The following is a 14946-nucleotide window of genomic DNA, read 5'->3' on the forward strand; positions in this document are numbered from 1 at the left end:
AGCTGTGGTAAGAGAGGTTGTAAAAGGGGGCAAAGCTTACTTAACTATTTCACTTAGAAACAGAAGTGTTGGGCTCAGTTGTGATCATAAGTTAAGGACTACCTGTATTTGATTTCCATTATATAGAGAGTTCTCTTAAAGCACATTATATTCTCCTTTACAACTTTGAACTTTCCAAAATATCCTAGGGTAGGATTGCCCAGAACTGGACTATTCTGGCTGCTCTACACAAAGAAATACATCCAATAAGAGATGCATTTTAACTAAATATGAGAACTTTTAGATAGTATAATATACTGAACTTAATCATGTTCAGTATATTATAAAGTTATTTTTAATAACTTAGAAATAAAAAATAATGCATCATTTTTATATTTTTAAAAACAAATATATCTTAACTTTTCACCAGTTCCTCTGGTACTTAAGTCAACTTTAGATTCCTACAATTGCTAATTCATTAAGTGAATTCTGAAGTCATTAAGCAAATGTTGTGATTAAGCAAATACCATGGGCATTTTTCACTGGACGCTAGAAGTAAATAACAGAAAACAGAAAAAATGTCACAAATTATGGTCATGAAAGTGTGGAACATGCAAACAACCTTAAAAGTGAGCCAGTTGCCAAGCACCCAAAATGCACTCACATGACCACAGAGATGTGCAGCTGTTGTAACTTCAAAAATGGATTATAAGTAGATTTTGGGGGAGTCAAGCATAACACCAAACAGTTATTAAGTGATCAGTTGTAAACTGAGAACTATCTGTACAATGAGCACTTTTTATGTTTTGCCTGCCAACCAAATATTTAAAGATTTATGTTCTCAGGTGCAGAATTTACAGATCCAATTGATGGACAATAATAAACATACCTCTTTTTTAGCCAGACAGGTAGATGCATTTGATTTAAAGTGTTGGCACTTACTTCCCTTTTGCTTGATTGGAAAGGGAAACATTTGTATCTTTTCTCCTGGAATGTAAACCAAAACCCACAACAAAGATAGAAAAAAATACAATGAGCAATTTTAACATTATTATGGAAAGTAATGAAGTTATTGTATACCCCACAGACATTTCTGGGGGTTTGTCATAATTGAACAATTCATCACATGCTCAAAATAGATGTAATTAATGTTGACATCCTGACATAATTGGTAGACAATAGTTGCCATGTTTGTAATCTTGATCCTATCAACTCCTTTGGTTTTCCCAACACTAGCTCTTTTCTTTCTCTGGGAGCTATTGTATTTCTAGTTTAGCACTTTCCATAATTATTGATCTGCTGCTGCTGTTTTATCTTCCTTTGTTACTTTAGGGCAGACATGTCAAACTCACGACGTCACATGACGTCGTGCAACATATTGGAACAGTTTTGCCATTGCCGGCAATGGAGTGGGTGCAGCTTCTGCGTGACGTGTCTGGCCCATGGGCCGGCAGTTTGACACCCCTGCTTTAGGTCTTTGGAATTAAATAAATACATCCTCTGGGATTAATTTTATATTAACTAATATTGTTTTGTTAGTTTACCACTGCAGTCAAAGCACTGTGAGTGGCCCTTGGTGCTCTCTGAGCTTGTTTGTTTTCTTGCAGACGTTTCATTACCCAAACTAGATCATCAATGCTAGTAAGGAGTGCAGTTTGCTGTCAGTTTATATTCTAGTGGCTTGCCTGTTGGTGCTGGTGGGGGTGGTCTTAGACATTGTTTGATTGGGCTGTTTGCTGTTGACTTCTTTGGCAGTTTCTTGATTGGGGTATTATCAGCTAAGACACTGTATAAAACTGCCAAAGAAGCCAACAGCAAACAATCTTATCAAAGAATCTCTAAGCCACCCTCACCAATACTGACACGCAAGCCACTAGAATATTGTATAAACAGACAGCAAACTGTACTCCTTACTAGCACTGATGATGTTACCCAGTTTGGGTAATGAAACATCTGCAAGAAAACAAGTAAGCTCAGAGAGCACAAAAGACCCCTCATATCAACCTTGAGCTACAAATATTCTCCTCTATTAGTATCAAAGCACTGTGTAAATTGTGATTGTGAAGGAATTATCTCGAAGGAGATGATGATTTTATTTATCAAACATTACATTTCATTAGATATAAAATGTATAATATATATAATCGGATATTATACATTGGAAATTATATAAAAACATAAGAAAAATAAGCATTTGACAAAACAAGCAAAAAATTGACACACTTGCCTTTACAGCAATAGCAATAGCATTTAGACTGCCCCATAGTGTTTATAGTACTGGGTGGTTTACATAGTAGGTATTATTTGCATATTGCCTCCAAAATATGGATCCTAATTTTGGAAGGATGGAATGGTGAATCAACCTTGAGCTCTGTCTGGATCAAACTCCAGGCTGTGGGCAGAGTATGCTTGCAATACTGCATTCTAACCACTGTGCCACCAGGATTTTCTAATATATTTCAATCAATTAGAATAAACCTGGAAGTAGTCACTGTAGTAAAAGCACCAACAACTAGCAAGCCTTCCTATTCATAACAGTTCATGAACTGTAGCCTATCATTAATGGTCATCAACATATTAAATAAATAAATCATTTTTAGGAAAACAGAACCAATTCCTTGGTGATGGCTGCTTCTTTTTTAGAGTTGGGGTTATAGCACAGTATTACAATGCTACTAAAATTTTTGGACTTTTTTACATTTTGAGGCTTTGGAGAGAGTTAATCCATGTATATTTTTCTCAAAGTCCTGTATGGAGAAGGTTTTCTTTGCAGGTTTAGACTTTTTAAGCAGTTCTATGAGACTTTAGCCTTGGCAATGTTTATTTGTGCAGCATGTGTAAGCAGAAAGATATATTATAAATATAATAATAATTATTATTTATTAAATTTTTATACCGCCCTTCTCCCGAAGGACTCAGGGCGGTGTACAGGGCAATAAATATCAAAATGTAAATACAAAAGTTAAAAAAGAGTTAAAAAGAATTAAATAATTATGCCCAATATAATACAATAATAAAAGTGTGTTAAAACTAAATCCAAACCCAAACCCATCAGACCAGGCCAGATTGTTCAAATAAATAAGTTTTTAAATCGCGCTGGAAGGAGCGAAGGTCGGGGGCCATCCGGAGCTCAACCGGCAAGCGGTTCCACAGGTCTGGCGCACCCACAGAGAACGCCCTCCCCCTGGGGGCCACCAATCGACATTCTCTGATTGGAGGCACCCTGAGGAGGCCCACTCTGTGGGAGCGCACTGGACGGAGGGAAGTTGATGCCGGCGGCAGGTGCTGCCGTAGGTAATCCAGACCCATGCCATGTAGGGCTTTGTAGGTCATTACCAACACCTTGAATCTTACCCGGAGGGCAACTGGCAGCCAATGCAGCTTGTGGAGCAGAGGTGTAACATGGGAGTATCAGGAGACCCCCAACACAACTCGCGCGGCTGCATTCTGCACCAGTTGAAGCCTCCGAGTGGTCCTCAAGGGCAGCCCCATGTAGAGAGCGTTGCAGTAGTCCAAACGAGAGGTCACGAGCGCATGAGTGACTGTACGCAAGGCATCCTGGTCTAGATAGGGCCGTAACTGGCGCACCAGGCGAACCTGGGCGAAGGCCGCCCTAGTCACAGCTCCTATATGATCTTCTAAGGAGAGCTGTGAATCTAGAAGGACCCCCAAGTTGCGAGCCCTATCTACGGGTGTAATAGCTCACCGCCCCATAGAAAGAGATGGAATATTCTGAATATCCTGAGATGCCAGCACGAACAGCCACTCAGTCTTGTCAGGGTTGAGTTGAAGCCTGTTCCTCCCCATCCAGACCCGAACCGCCTCCAGGCAATGGGACATCATGTCGAGGGCATCACTGGGGTGGTTTGGGGTTGAAATAAAAAGCTGGGTATCATCAGCGTACTGATGATAACCAACTCCAAAACCACGAATGATCTCACCCAGAGGCTTCATGTAGATGTTGAACAGGAGAGGCGAGAGGACCGATCCCTGAGAAACTCCACAAACAAGGGGCCTCAAGGTCGACCTCTGCCCTCCTGCCAACACCGACTGCGAACGCCCCAGAAGGTAAGAGGAGAACCACTGAAGAACTGTGCCTCCCACTCCCAACCCCCTGAGGCGCTGCAGCAGGATACCATGGTCGATGGTATCGAAAGCCGCTGAGAGGTCTAATAGGACTAGGACAGAGGAACAACCCCTGTCCCGAGCCCGTCAGAGATCATTCACCAGCGCGACCAATGCCGTCTCCATGCTGTACCTGGGCCTGAAGCCCAATTGGTACGGGTCTAGGTAATCAGCTTCCTCCAAGAACAAAGGGAGCTGATGTGCCACCACGCTCTCAACAACCTTCGCAAGAAACCGAAGGTTGGAGACCGGACAAAAATTATTTAATACAGCTGGGTCCAGGGCAGGCTTCTTGAGGAGGGGTCTCACCACTGCCTCCTTCAAGGCGGCGGGAAAACTACCCTCCCTCAGAGAAGCAGTTATCACTGCCTGGAGCCAGCCTCGTGTCCCATCCCGGGCTGCATAAACCAGCCAGGAGGGGCACAGGTCCAACAAACACGTGGTGGAGCTCAGCTTCCCCATGATCCTGTCCACATCTTCAGGAGTCACAGGATCAAACTCCTCCCAGATAATATCGACAAGACTGCCCTCGTCCTCATCGTCAGACTCTGCCCAGTTGGAGTCCAAACCTGTCCGAATCCGAGCGATTTTGTCCGACAGATGTTGACTAAACTCCTCGGCATGACCCTGCAAGGGCTTCTCCCTCACCTCCTGATTAAGGAGGGAGGGAGTTACCCTAAACAGGGCGGCCAGGCGATAATCTGCGGACGCAATGAGGGCAGCAAAGTGATTAGACCTTGCCGTCCTCGTCGCCGTGAGATAAGATCTCGTAAAAGACCTTAGTCACAACCGGTCAGACTCAGATCGGCTGGATCTCCAACAGCTCTCTAGGCCCCGTCTCCGACGCTTCATCTCCCGGAGCTCCATGGAAAACCATGGTGCCCATTGGGATCTGCACCAGGTCAAGGGCCGCATGGGTACAACCCAGTCAAGTGCCTCCATGGCTGCCTTTTCCCAGGCTTCCACTAGGGCGTCGGCCGAGCTGTGAGCAAAGGAGGCAGGTGGGGACCCAAGCGCCGCCTGGAACCGCTCCAGGTCCATTAAGCACCTAGGGCAGAACCATCTCATTGGTTCAACCACCCCATGACAGGGAGTGGCAAAACGGAAGACCAACCGCAGGAGGTAATGATCGGTCCATGACAGGGGTATAACAATTGGAGAACCCCCACCTAGATCATGTAGCCACCGTCCAGATAGGAAAACCAAATTGAGCGTGTTGGACCCTGAATAACTTGCATCAGGTCCATGGCCGTCATGGAAGCCATGAACCCCCGAGCTAACTCAGATGATCCCCCCAGGGATGGTAGATTAAAGTCACCCAAAACCATAAGTTTGGGGAACTCAATCACCAACCCTGAGAGGATGTCGAGAAGCTCAGGCAGGGCTGCTGCTGCACGACTAGGCGAAAGGTACACCAGCAGCAAGCCCAACTGAGCTCTAGGGCCACATCTCAGGAGGAGGGACTCACACCCAACTATTTGGACAACAGTGGCCTCCCACGGACATAAGGTCTCCCTCACAACTACCGCCACTTTTCCACCCCCTACCCTGAGCTCGAGGCTGGTGCATCACCCGGAAACCCGACGGACAAAGATAAACCAGAGGGACACCGCCCTCTAGGCCCAACCAGGTCTCCATGATGCAAGCCAGGTCCGCATGCTCCCCCTCGATCAAATCACGTATAAGAGGAGCCTTATTAGCTACGGACCTGGCATTAAGATACACGAGCCTGAGCTCAGATGGCTGCTCATCCCCACTCCCGGAACCATAGGCTAAAACCAGGGGGTCGAAGCGCATCACCGCTCGGAGACAGCGGGGACGCACTCCCAGATATTGATACGGCCCCCTGTTCATACGCCTGCTGCCATTTCCAACTGCCGTGGGAATAGACAAACCCACACCCCGCCCGGGGTCCCGGAGGCATCCAACCCAAGTCTCATCACGGCACGATCAATCCCAGGCCTGGTCTGAGTAACGGTTGGTGGAACCCCCCCAGTCTCCAACCAAACCTTTTGAGAACCCTCCCCCGTCCCTAACCCCACAAAAATTGAGCTAAAAAGTGCACCAGGGGCCTCTTATTAAATTTGTGATGGAGGCTCCTGTCCTTGCCCAACCATCTCTCAGGGTCCCAATAATTGGGCCCGTCATCAAGAGGATAGGTTAAAATAAAGGCGGGTCACACCTATTATGATGATAATAGTTCCATCTCCTTCCCACTTATCCATTTGCTTTGATTGATACAATCTGTAGGGCTATAAGGACCACAAGTGAGAAGTTAGTAGGGCTTCGTGTAGTCTGTAGGCCTTGAGGTTCTCACATTGATTTTAGCTGCAATAAATACCATAGTTCTCTGCCTCACAATATTGCAAATTACTTCTAATGAGAAATAAAATATTTTGGAGGAAAATCAGAAGTATATAGTATTAACACTAATACATGCATAATTGAAAAAATGTATTGAAATAGAATGCTGTCATATCTAGTATCCCCTTCATGGATTACTGCCTTGTCGTGGCGAAGGGGTTTGCGTAATTCAATGAAGCTATGAGCTATGCCGTGCAGGGCCACCCAAGATGAACAGGTCATAGCAGAGAGTTCTGACAAAACGTGATCCACTGGAGAAGGAAATGGCAACCCACTCCAGTATCTTTGCCATGAAAACCCTATGGACAGTACCAAAAGGCAAAACGATATGACGCTGGAAGATGAGCCCCTCAGGTCGGAAGGCGTCCAATATGCTACTGGGGAAGAGCAGAGGGCTAGTACTAGTAATGCCAGAAAGAATGAAGCGACTGGGCCAAAGCCAAAAGGACGCTCAGCTGTGGATATGTATGGTGGTGAAAGGAAGGTCCGATGCTGTAAAGATTTTTTCTCTATAGGAACCTGGAATGTAAGATCCATGAATCAAGGCAAGCTGGACGTGGTCAAACAAGAGATGACAAGACTGAACATCAACATCTTAGGTATCAGCGAACTAAAATGGATAGGAATGGGTGAATTTAATTCAGATGACCATCAGATATACTACTGCGGGCAAGAATCCCTCAGAAGAAATGGAGTAGCCTTCATAGTCAATAAAAGAGTAGGAAAAGCAATAATGGGATACAATCCTCAAAATGACAGAATGATCTCAGTTCGAATCCAAGGCAAACCATTCAATATCACAGTAGTCCACGTCTATGCCCCAACCACTGGTGCTGAAGAGGATGAAATTGACCGGTTCTATGAAGCCCTACAGCACCTTATAGAACTAACACCAAAAAATCATTTCTCATGCTAGTAAAGTTATGCTTAAAATCCTACAAGCTAGACTTCAGCAGTATGTGGATCGAGAACTACCAGAAGTACAGGCAGGATTTCGAAGAGGCAGAGGAACTAGAGATCAAATTGCCAACATACTCTGGATCATGGAGAAAGCTAGAGAGTTCCAGAAAAACATCTACTTCTGGCCCTGGCCCTCTCAATTCCTGGCAAATAGATGGGGAAGAAATGGAGGTAGTGACAGATTTTATTTTCCTGGGCTCCAAGATCACTGCAGATGGGGACTGTAGCCAAGAAATTAAAAGACGCTTGCTCCTCGGGAGGAAAGCCATGGCAAATCTAGACAGCACACTAAAAAGCAGAGACATCACCCTGTCAACAAAAGTGCGTATAGTCAAGGCTATGGTCTTCCCAGTTGCAATGTATGGCAGTGAAAGTTGGACCATAAAAAAGGCTGAGCGCCAAAGAATTGAGGCCTTTGAACTCTGGTGCTGGAGAAGACTCCTGCGAGTCCCTTGGACTGCAAGGCGATCAAACCGGTCAGTCCTAGAGGAGATCAACCCTGACTGCTCTTTAGAAGGCCAGATCCTGAAGCTAAAACTCAAATACTTTGGCCACCTAATGAGGAGGAAGGACTCACTGGAGAAGAGCCTAATGCTGGGAAAGATTGAGGGCAATAGAAGAAGGGGACGACAGAGAATGAGGTGGCTGGATGGAGTCACTGAAGCAGTAGGCGTGAGCTTAAATGGACTCCAGAAGATGGTAGAGGACAGGAAAGCCTGGAGGAACATTGTCCATAGGGTCGCGATGGGTCGGACACGACTTCGCAACTAACAACAACAACAAGTAATTTTTTACTTGAATTTATGTAAATCTCTACCTGCATGTTTTCTAAGTTTTTCAAAATGTTATTGCATCTTCTTCAGTAGTGGGAAGGTTTGTGCATTCACAGCTGCTTGACTTCTTTTGAATGAGTAACACATACCAGGGGCAAGTACAATAGTGTAACTATATGTGTTCAGATGTTGCTGTTGTTTAAAAAACTTGTTCTGAATCTTCACAATTCTGCTTCATTGGATGACCAGGATTTTTCTACTCTTCATAATTTAAGCATGTCACTAGCCTTTTCTCTAAGCTAAAAACTATTTTTTTTACCTATTGAAGAATAATTTTGGTCTTTTAAATTTCATTTTATGAGGTATGCTGAATAGGTTTGTACCCTACACTGTAAGTATATAATTGTTCTGGCAAATGATAAGTTTTCTTTATTTAAAATTCTCATGATAATGGTAAAACAAATACAAACTGATCTCAGAAAGAAAAAGAGGAAAAAAAGAATAAAAAGTGGAAGGAAGGAAGGAAGGAAGGAAGGAAGGAAGGAAGGAAGGAAGGAAGGAAGGAAGGAAGGAATCCCACAACAACATTTGGATAAATTAAAGATCAAGAAAGTTAGAAGTAAAAGGAATAATATAGAGCTTGTTTGTTTTACCAAAGATACAGTATTTTTTCTTTTCCCCCATCACAAAGGTTTCTTTAACAAAAAAGTCTTTAACAAACCTCTTTAATGAATCTAATAAAAAGTCATCATCCAAGTAATTCTCTTGGTTTATGATTTGTATTTCCATCTTAACCAATTAGTTTTGTATAGCCAGTAAAAAGTCCTTATCCCAGTAATTCCCTTGGCTGGTCATTTGTGTTTCCAATTTAGCTATTGTCAGGACCCACTTCAATCCCACATTTTAAGAAAGCAGAACTCTTGGAACCAATTTCTTCCAACAGGAACTTTTATTAAGAGTAGTTGATAGCAGGCATAATAGACAGGATCTGAGATTTCCCATGCAGAGCGATAGATTAAAGTATCCCCAAACAAGACCCCACCCCATAGTCCACCCGCCTGGTATGGGACGGCCAATCCCCAGGTGTTAACTCCATCATGGGAAAAGGGGAGATAACATCGGCCCATCTCCAGTTCACGCGACGATGGTCGGCAGCTTCTTCACACCTTCCTCTGAGAGCATAGAAATAAACCAGGCACTGGGTTATGTTCCTTATTTCCTCCCTTGTTCTAGCTGACAATTTAGGAGATAAAGTTCAGAGAGAGAGATAACGCAGGAAGCAAATTGTTAGGTTGTAGCGGGTAGAAGACAAAGAGGCAATAAACGAAGCAAAAGGTTACATTGCAGTGGATAGAGAAAGCAAAAGTAATAACCCCGCAGGCACATCCCCCCTCCCCCTTGGGGTATGACAGAACCCAGGGAAAAGTGAGATTTGATTTTGGGTCATAGGGGATAGATAGAAATGAAATAGGAATGGGTTCTGACATCCTGCCTCCCCTTAAAAATAGGACAGATCCACCTGTAGAGAAAACAAAATAGGTATAGTGGTTAGTGTGGTTTGTTGGGATATTCTGTATGAAACTTCTTTAGCAGTTTTGGTGCTCTGATGTGACGTTTATGGACCCACTCATTTTCTGAGGAGGGAAGGTGTTTCCATGCTACTAGATATTGAGTTGCCCCATGATACTTCCTAGAATCTAGGATTATTTTATCTTGAAGTGTTGTTCTCCTTCAGTCATGATTGCAGGTGTTGGGGGATTTTTGGCCGTAAGGGCGACTGTTGTTCTCGTTTCAGCAAGCTGCAGTGGAAAAACTGGGTGTATTTGCCTTAGGTTCTTGGGTAGTTCTAATTCTACTGTTACTGGGTTTATGATTCTTTTAATTGGAAAAGGTCCTATACAGGTGAAACTCAAAAAATTAGAATATTGTGCAAAAGTTCATTTATTTCAGTAATGCAACTTAAAAGGGGAAACTAATATATGAGATAGAATCATTACATGCAAAGCAAGATAGTTCAAGCCGTGATTTGTCATAATTTTGATGATTATGGTGTACAGATCATGAAAACCCCAAATCCACAATCTCAGAAAATTAGAATATTGTGAAAAGGTGCAATATTCTAGGCTCAAAATGTCCCACTCTAATCAGCTAATTAAGCCATAACACCTGCAAAGGGTTCCTGAGCCTTTAAATGGTCTCTCAGTCTGGTTCAGTAGGAATCACAATCATGGGGAAGACTGCTGACCTGACAGTTGTGCAGAAACCCATCATTGACACCCTCCATAAGGAGGGAAAGTCTCAAAAGGTAATTGCAAAAGAAGTTGGATGTTCCCAAAGTGCTGTATCAAAGCACATTAATAGAAAGTTATGTGGAAGGGAAAAGTGTGGAAGAAAAAGGTGCACAAGCAGCAGGGATGACCGCATCCTGGAGAGGATTGTCAGGAAAACGCTATTCAAAAATGTTGGGGACTTTCACAAGGAGTGGACTGAGGCTGCAGTCAGTGCATCAAGAGCCACCACACATAGACGGATCCTGGACATGGGCTTCAGCTGCTCCTGAACAACAAACAACGTCAGAAGCATCTTACCTGGGCTAAAGAAAAACAGACCTGGTCTGTTGCTCAGTGGTCTAAAGTCCTCTTTTCTGATGGGAGCAACTTTTGCATCTCATTTGGAAACCAAGGACCCAGAGTCTGGAGGAAGAATGGAGAGGCACAAACTGCAAGATGCTTGAAGTCCACTGTGAAGTTTCCACAGTCTGTGTTGATTTGGGGAGCCATGTCATCTGCTGGTGTTGGTCCACTGTGCTTCATTAAGTCCAGGGTCAATGCAGCCATCTTCCAGGAGATTTTGGAACACTTCATGCTTCCTTCTGCAGACGAGTTTTATGGGGATTCTGACTTCATTTTCCAGCAGGACTTGGCACCTGCCCACACTGCCAAAAGCACCAAAACCTGGTTCAATGACCGTGGGATTACTGTGCTTGATTGGCCAGCAAACTCACCTGACCTGAACCCCATAGAGAATCTATGGGGCATTGCCAAGAGAAAGATGAGAGACGTGAGACTGAACAATGCAGAAGAGCTGAAGGCCACTATTGAAGCATCCTGGTCTTCCATAATACCACAGCAGAGCCACAGGCTGATAGCTTCCATGCCACGCCGCATTGAGGCAGTAATTGCTGCAAAAGGGGCCCAAACCAAGTACTGAGTACATATGCATGCTTATACTTGTCAGAGGTCCGATATTGTTGTATGTACACTCCTTGTTTTATTGATTGCATGTAATATTTTAATTTTCTGAGATTGTGGATTTGGGGTTTTCATGAGCTATACGCCATAATCATCACAATTATGACAAATCACAGCTTGAACTATCTTGCTTTGCATGTAATGAGTCTATCTCATACATTAGTTTTCCCCTTTTAAGTTGCATTACTGAAATAAATGAACTTTTGTACAATATTCTAATTTTCCAAGTTTCACCTGTATATTTTGGACTAAGTTTTTTACAGGGCTGTAGGGATTTTAGGTTTTTTTTAGACAAATATACCATTTCTCCTACAGTGAATGGTTTAGGTTCGACTCTTTTTCTATCCGCTTATGCTTTGTGTGCTTGTCTAGCTTTGTCTAAGGCTTTCCTAACCACTGGCCAGGTGTTTTTTAATTGGGATAACCATTCTTTCAGAGATGGGATTGCCGGTTCGTTTAGTTCTGGCATAGGGTTGAAACTTTGGCCGGTGGCTACTTGAAAGGGAGTGTAGCCTCTGCTGGAGTAGACTGCATTATTGTAAGCAACTTCTGCAAAAGGAAGTAGGTCCATCCAATTCATTTGCTAGAAATTAATAAAGCACCTTAACTATTGGTCAAGTACTGAGTTTGAACATGCCATCTATCCATTGTACTGAGGATGATGACTAGATGATAGTCCCTGAGTGGTTCCTAAGAGTGATAAAAATTCTTTCCAAAATTCTGATGTAAATTGCACTCCCCTATCTGATATGATGCATTGGGGTGCCCCATGTACTCTGTAGATGTGTTGCACAAATAGTTTTGCTAAGGTTTTTGCGGTGGTGATCTTTTGGCAAGGGACAAAGTGCACTTGTTTTGAAAACAGGTCCATAGCCACCCAGATAACAGTGTTTCCATTGCTTTCTGGTAATTCCATTATAAAATCCATAGATATTTCTTTCCAGGGGGCTGAGGGATTCGCCACTGGTTGTAGCAGTCCAGGCGATTTCCCTTGTAAACTCTTAGCAAGTGCACAAGTTGTGCAGCTGGCCATGTAACTTTCTATGTCCTTTTTCATGGACGGCCACCAAAATTGCCTTTTAATTAAATGTAATGTTTTTACAAATCCAAAATGCCCTGATGATTTTGTATCATGGTATTCTGGGTGGTTGGTATATATAACTTCTCCCCCACCAATGGTGGTCCATCCTTGATCATGCACTCATGTCTATTTTCCTGGAACCATTCATCTGTTTCTAAAGTTTTCCAGAATTCAATTGTGGTTTGGCTACCCAGCTGTGGCTTTATTTTAGCTTGGGCCCTGGTGGTTACTGGCGCTGCCAGTTGTGGTTTTGGCATGAGTGGTTTAGAACTGGTGGTTCGTGTACTGTTATATTGGGGGATGCATGACGCTGCATCTGCCAGGAAGTTCTTTCCCCCTGGCAAGTGTCTGAGCATAAAATGGAATTGGTGAAAGTGCTGGGACTAGCGGGCTTGCTTAGGAATGAGCTTTCTGAGTGTTTTTAGTGCTTCCAAGTTTTTGTGGTGTGTTCAGACCTGAAAAGGGATTTTGTTCCCTTCAAGAAAATGGCACCATGTAAGTAACAACCATCTCACAGCATATGCTTCCTTTTTCCACACAACCCAGCATTGTTTTGTCTTAGTGAGTTTCCTGGATATGTATGCACATGGTTGCAGTACCTCTTCATTGATTTCATGTAATAGTACAGCTCCCACCACCACATTGCTTGCGTCTTCCTGTATTACGAAGGGTTTATCTGGGTCCGGGTGCCTTAGTGCAGGTTCGGCAGAAATGAGTCTCTTTAACCTCTCGAATACCACTTGGCATTCCATTGTCCATTTCAGTGGCTGGCTGGGTTTCACTGAGGGTTCCCCCTTCACTTTTAACAAGTTCATGAGGGGCAGGTTGTTCTGTTCCCCCTCCCTCAAGGTACAAACAGCCAGACAAGCAGGTACGAAACAAAAGGGTTAATTCTTTATACTACAATATAATTGCTGTCCGATAAAGTCTTGGCAGCAAGCTACCCACAGTCAGCCAAAATAAGCTAGTTATCTCAAACGTTCGCTGACATCAGATAATTGCCAACAAGTAATTCCAAGAAAGTCCAGACAAACAAACCCAAAAGCAGAAATGAAGAAGCATAGTCACGAAATCCAGACCAGGGATCACACAGGTAGAGAAATCTGACAGACATGACCAGAAGCTGTGGTGAATTAATTGTTCATCACAAAGTTTTGAGAGAAGCCACACCCCCTTTTGTACCTTGTGGGGTGTGGCTCACTGACTCAGCTACTCCCTGGCCCTCCTACTCATCCTACGTTGCTGCAAACGCTGGGCCCTGCGTCTTTCTCGAGGGTCTAGCCATGAGTCATCTTCACTAGACTGTATTTGCTGCAGCTGCTCAAGCCCCGTCCCAGCCTGGCTCCAAGCCTGGCTACTCCCAGGGTGCTCCTCTTGGCCTTCAGATGGAGACGGAGGTCTTGCCAGAGAGGAGGGTCCCGGAGAGTGAGGCCTTGCCAGTTCCTCCCCATCATCCTCAGAGTCCTCTTCCATAGTTAGGACAGGTGCGGGGGTCGGGGCCACAACACTGGGCTATTTGGGCAAATGAAGGGATGAACTGGCATTAAAAGTTTGCGAAACCCAGGAAACTTTGCAATTGCTTATGTCAGTGCTGCAAACATTGACATGTTTTTGCACTGACAATATAAGAGACAGCCTGTTATTTTAATTGCTTCATTTGGGAGGGAGGAATCACCCAGAAGTTGTGATAAGATTGCAAAAAGCCGCGTACAGAATGGGAAGTGAACCCTCATATGTAAAACTAATTGGATAATGTGATTTATGACGTGTAGATAAGGATGGGGATTGTATGTGTGTTATGATGGGTTTGGGGGGAGGAGATTTCAGATTCTGGCATCCCTCCATGAGTGCCGATGTTTCATTTCATTACTAAGACTTTTTAGATAAATAATATGCCTGCAATCTGTTTGATTTGTCTCATTCATTGGAACCATGACATCATGTCAGAATCTGCTTTCTTTCAAAGGGGGGTCCTGAACCCCTGCCACTGTCTCTGGTAAGAGAGATAACCTGGCAAAGATTCAGGGAAGAATCCTCAAAATGGAGAATGAAAGCCTGGTTATTAGCGAAACTTCTGAAAAGGAAATAATAAATAGTTTTCTGTGGGAAGATGAATTTGGGCTGATCTCCAAACAGCAGCAGATAAATTCTCTCCAGTGGAGAATACTGTACAGAGACCAGACTGTGCGGCAAGAGGCTTTAGAACCAGAATGGGGAGGAGATGTCATATTGTCAACCACTGAGAATCTTGGTGAGTGGAAAAACCTGTCTGCAGATCAGACTGCCTGCCAGACCCAGGAGTCCCCTGACAAGCCCTCCAGACCCATAGAGACAGAGGAACCCAGCCTGGGGCCTCTGCAGCAATGGGAGGTTGGGAAGCCCCCACAAGTGAAAGGCCATCAACCTCTGAGCT

At 44.0% G+C, this 14946-nt stretch overlaps 1 protein-coding gene across 1 annotated transcript in view; it reads left to right on the forward strand.

Annotated features, from left to right (window-relative positions):
- Window positions 1-14946, forward strand: part of CNTN1 (contactin 1) — a gene marked incomplete at both ends in the record, with an annotated part of 250063 nt that overhangs the window by 160365 nt on the left and 74752 nt on the right. The window lies entirely within an intron of this gene.

Source organism: Vipera ursinii (assembly GCF_947247035.1).
Source record: "Vipera ursinii genome assembly, chromosome: 6".
Classification (NCBI taxonomy): Eukaryota; Metazoa; Chordata; class Lepidosauria; order Squamata; family Viperidae; genus Vipera; species Vipera ursinii.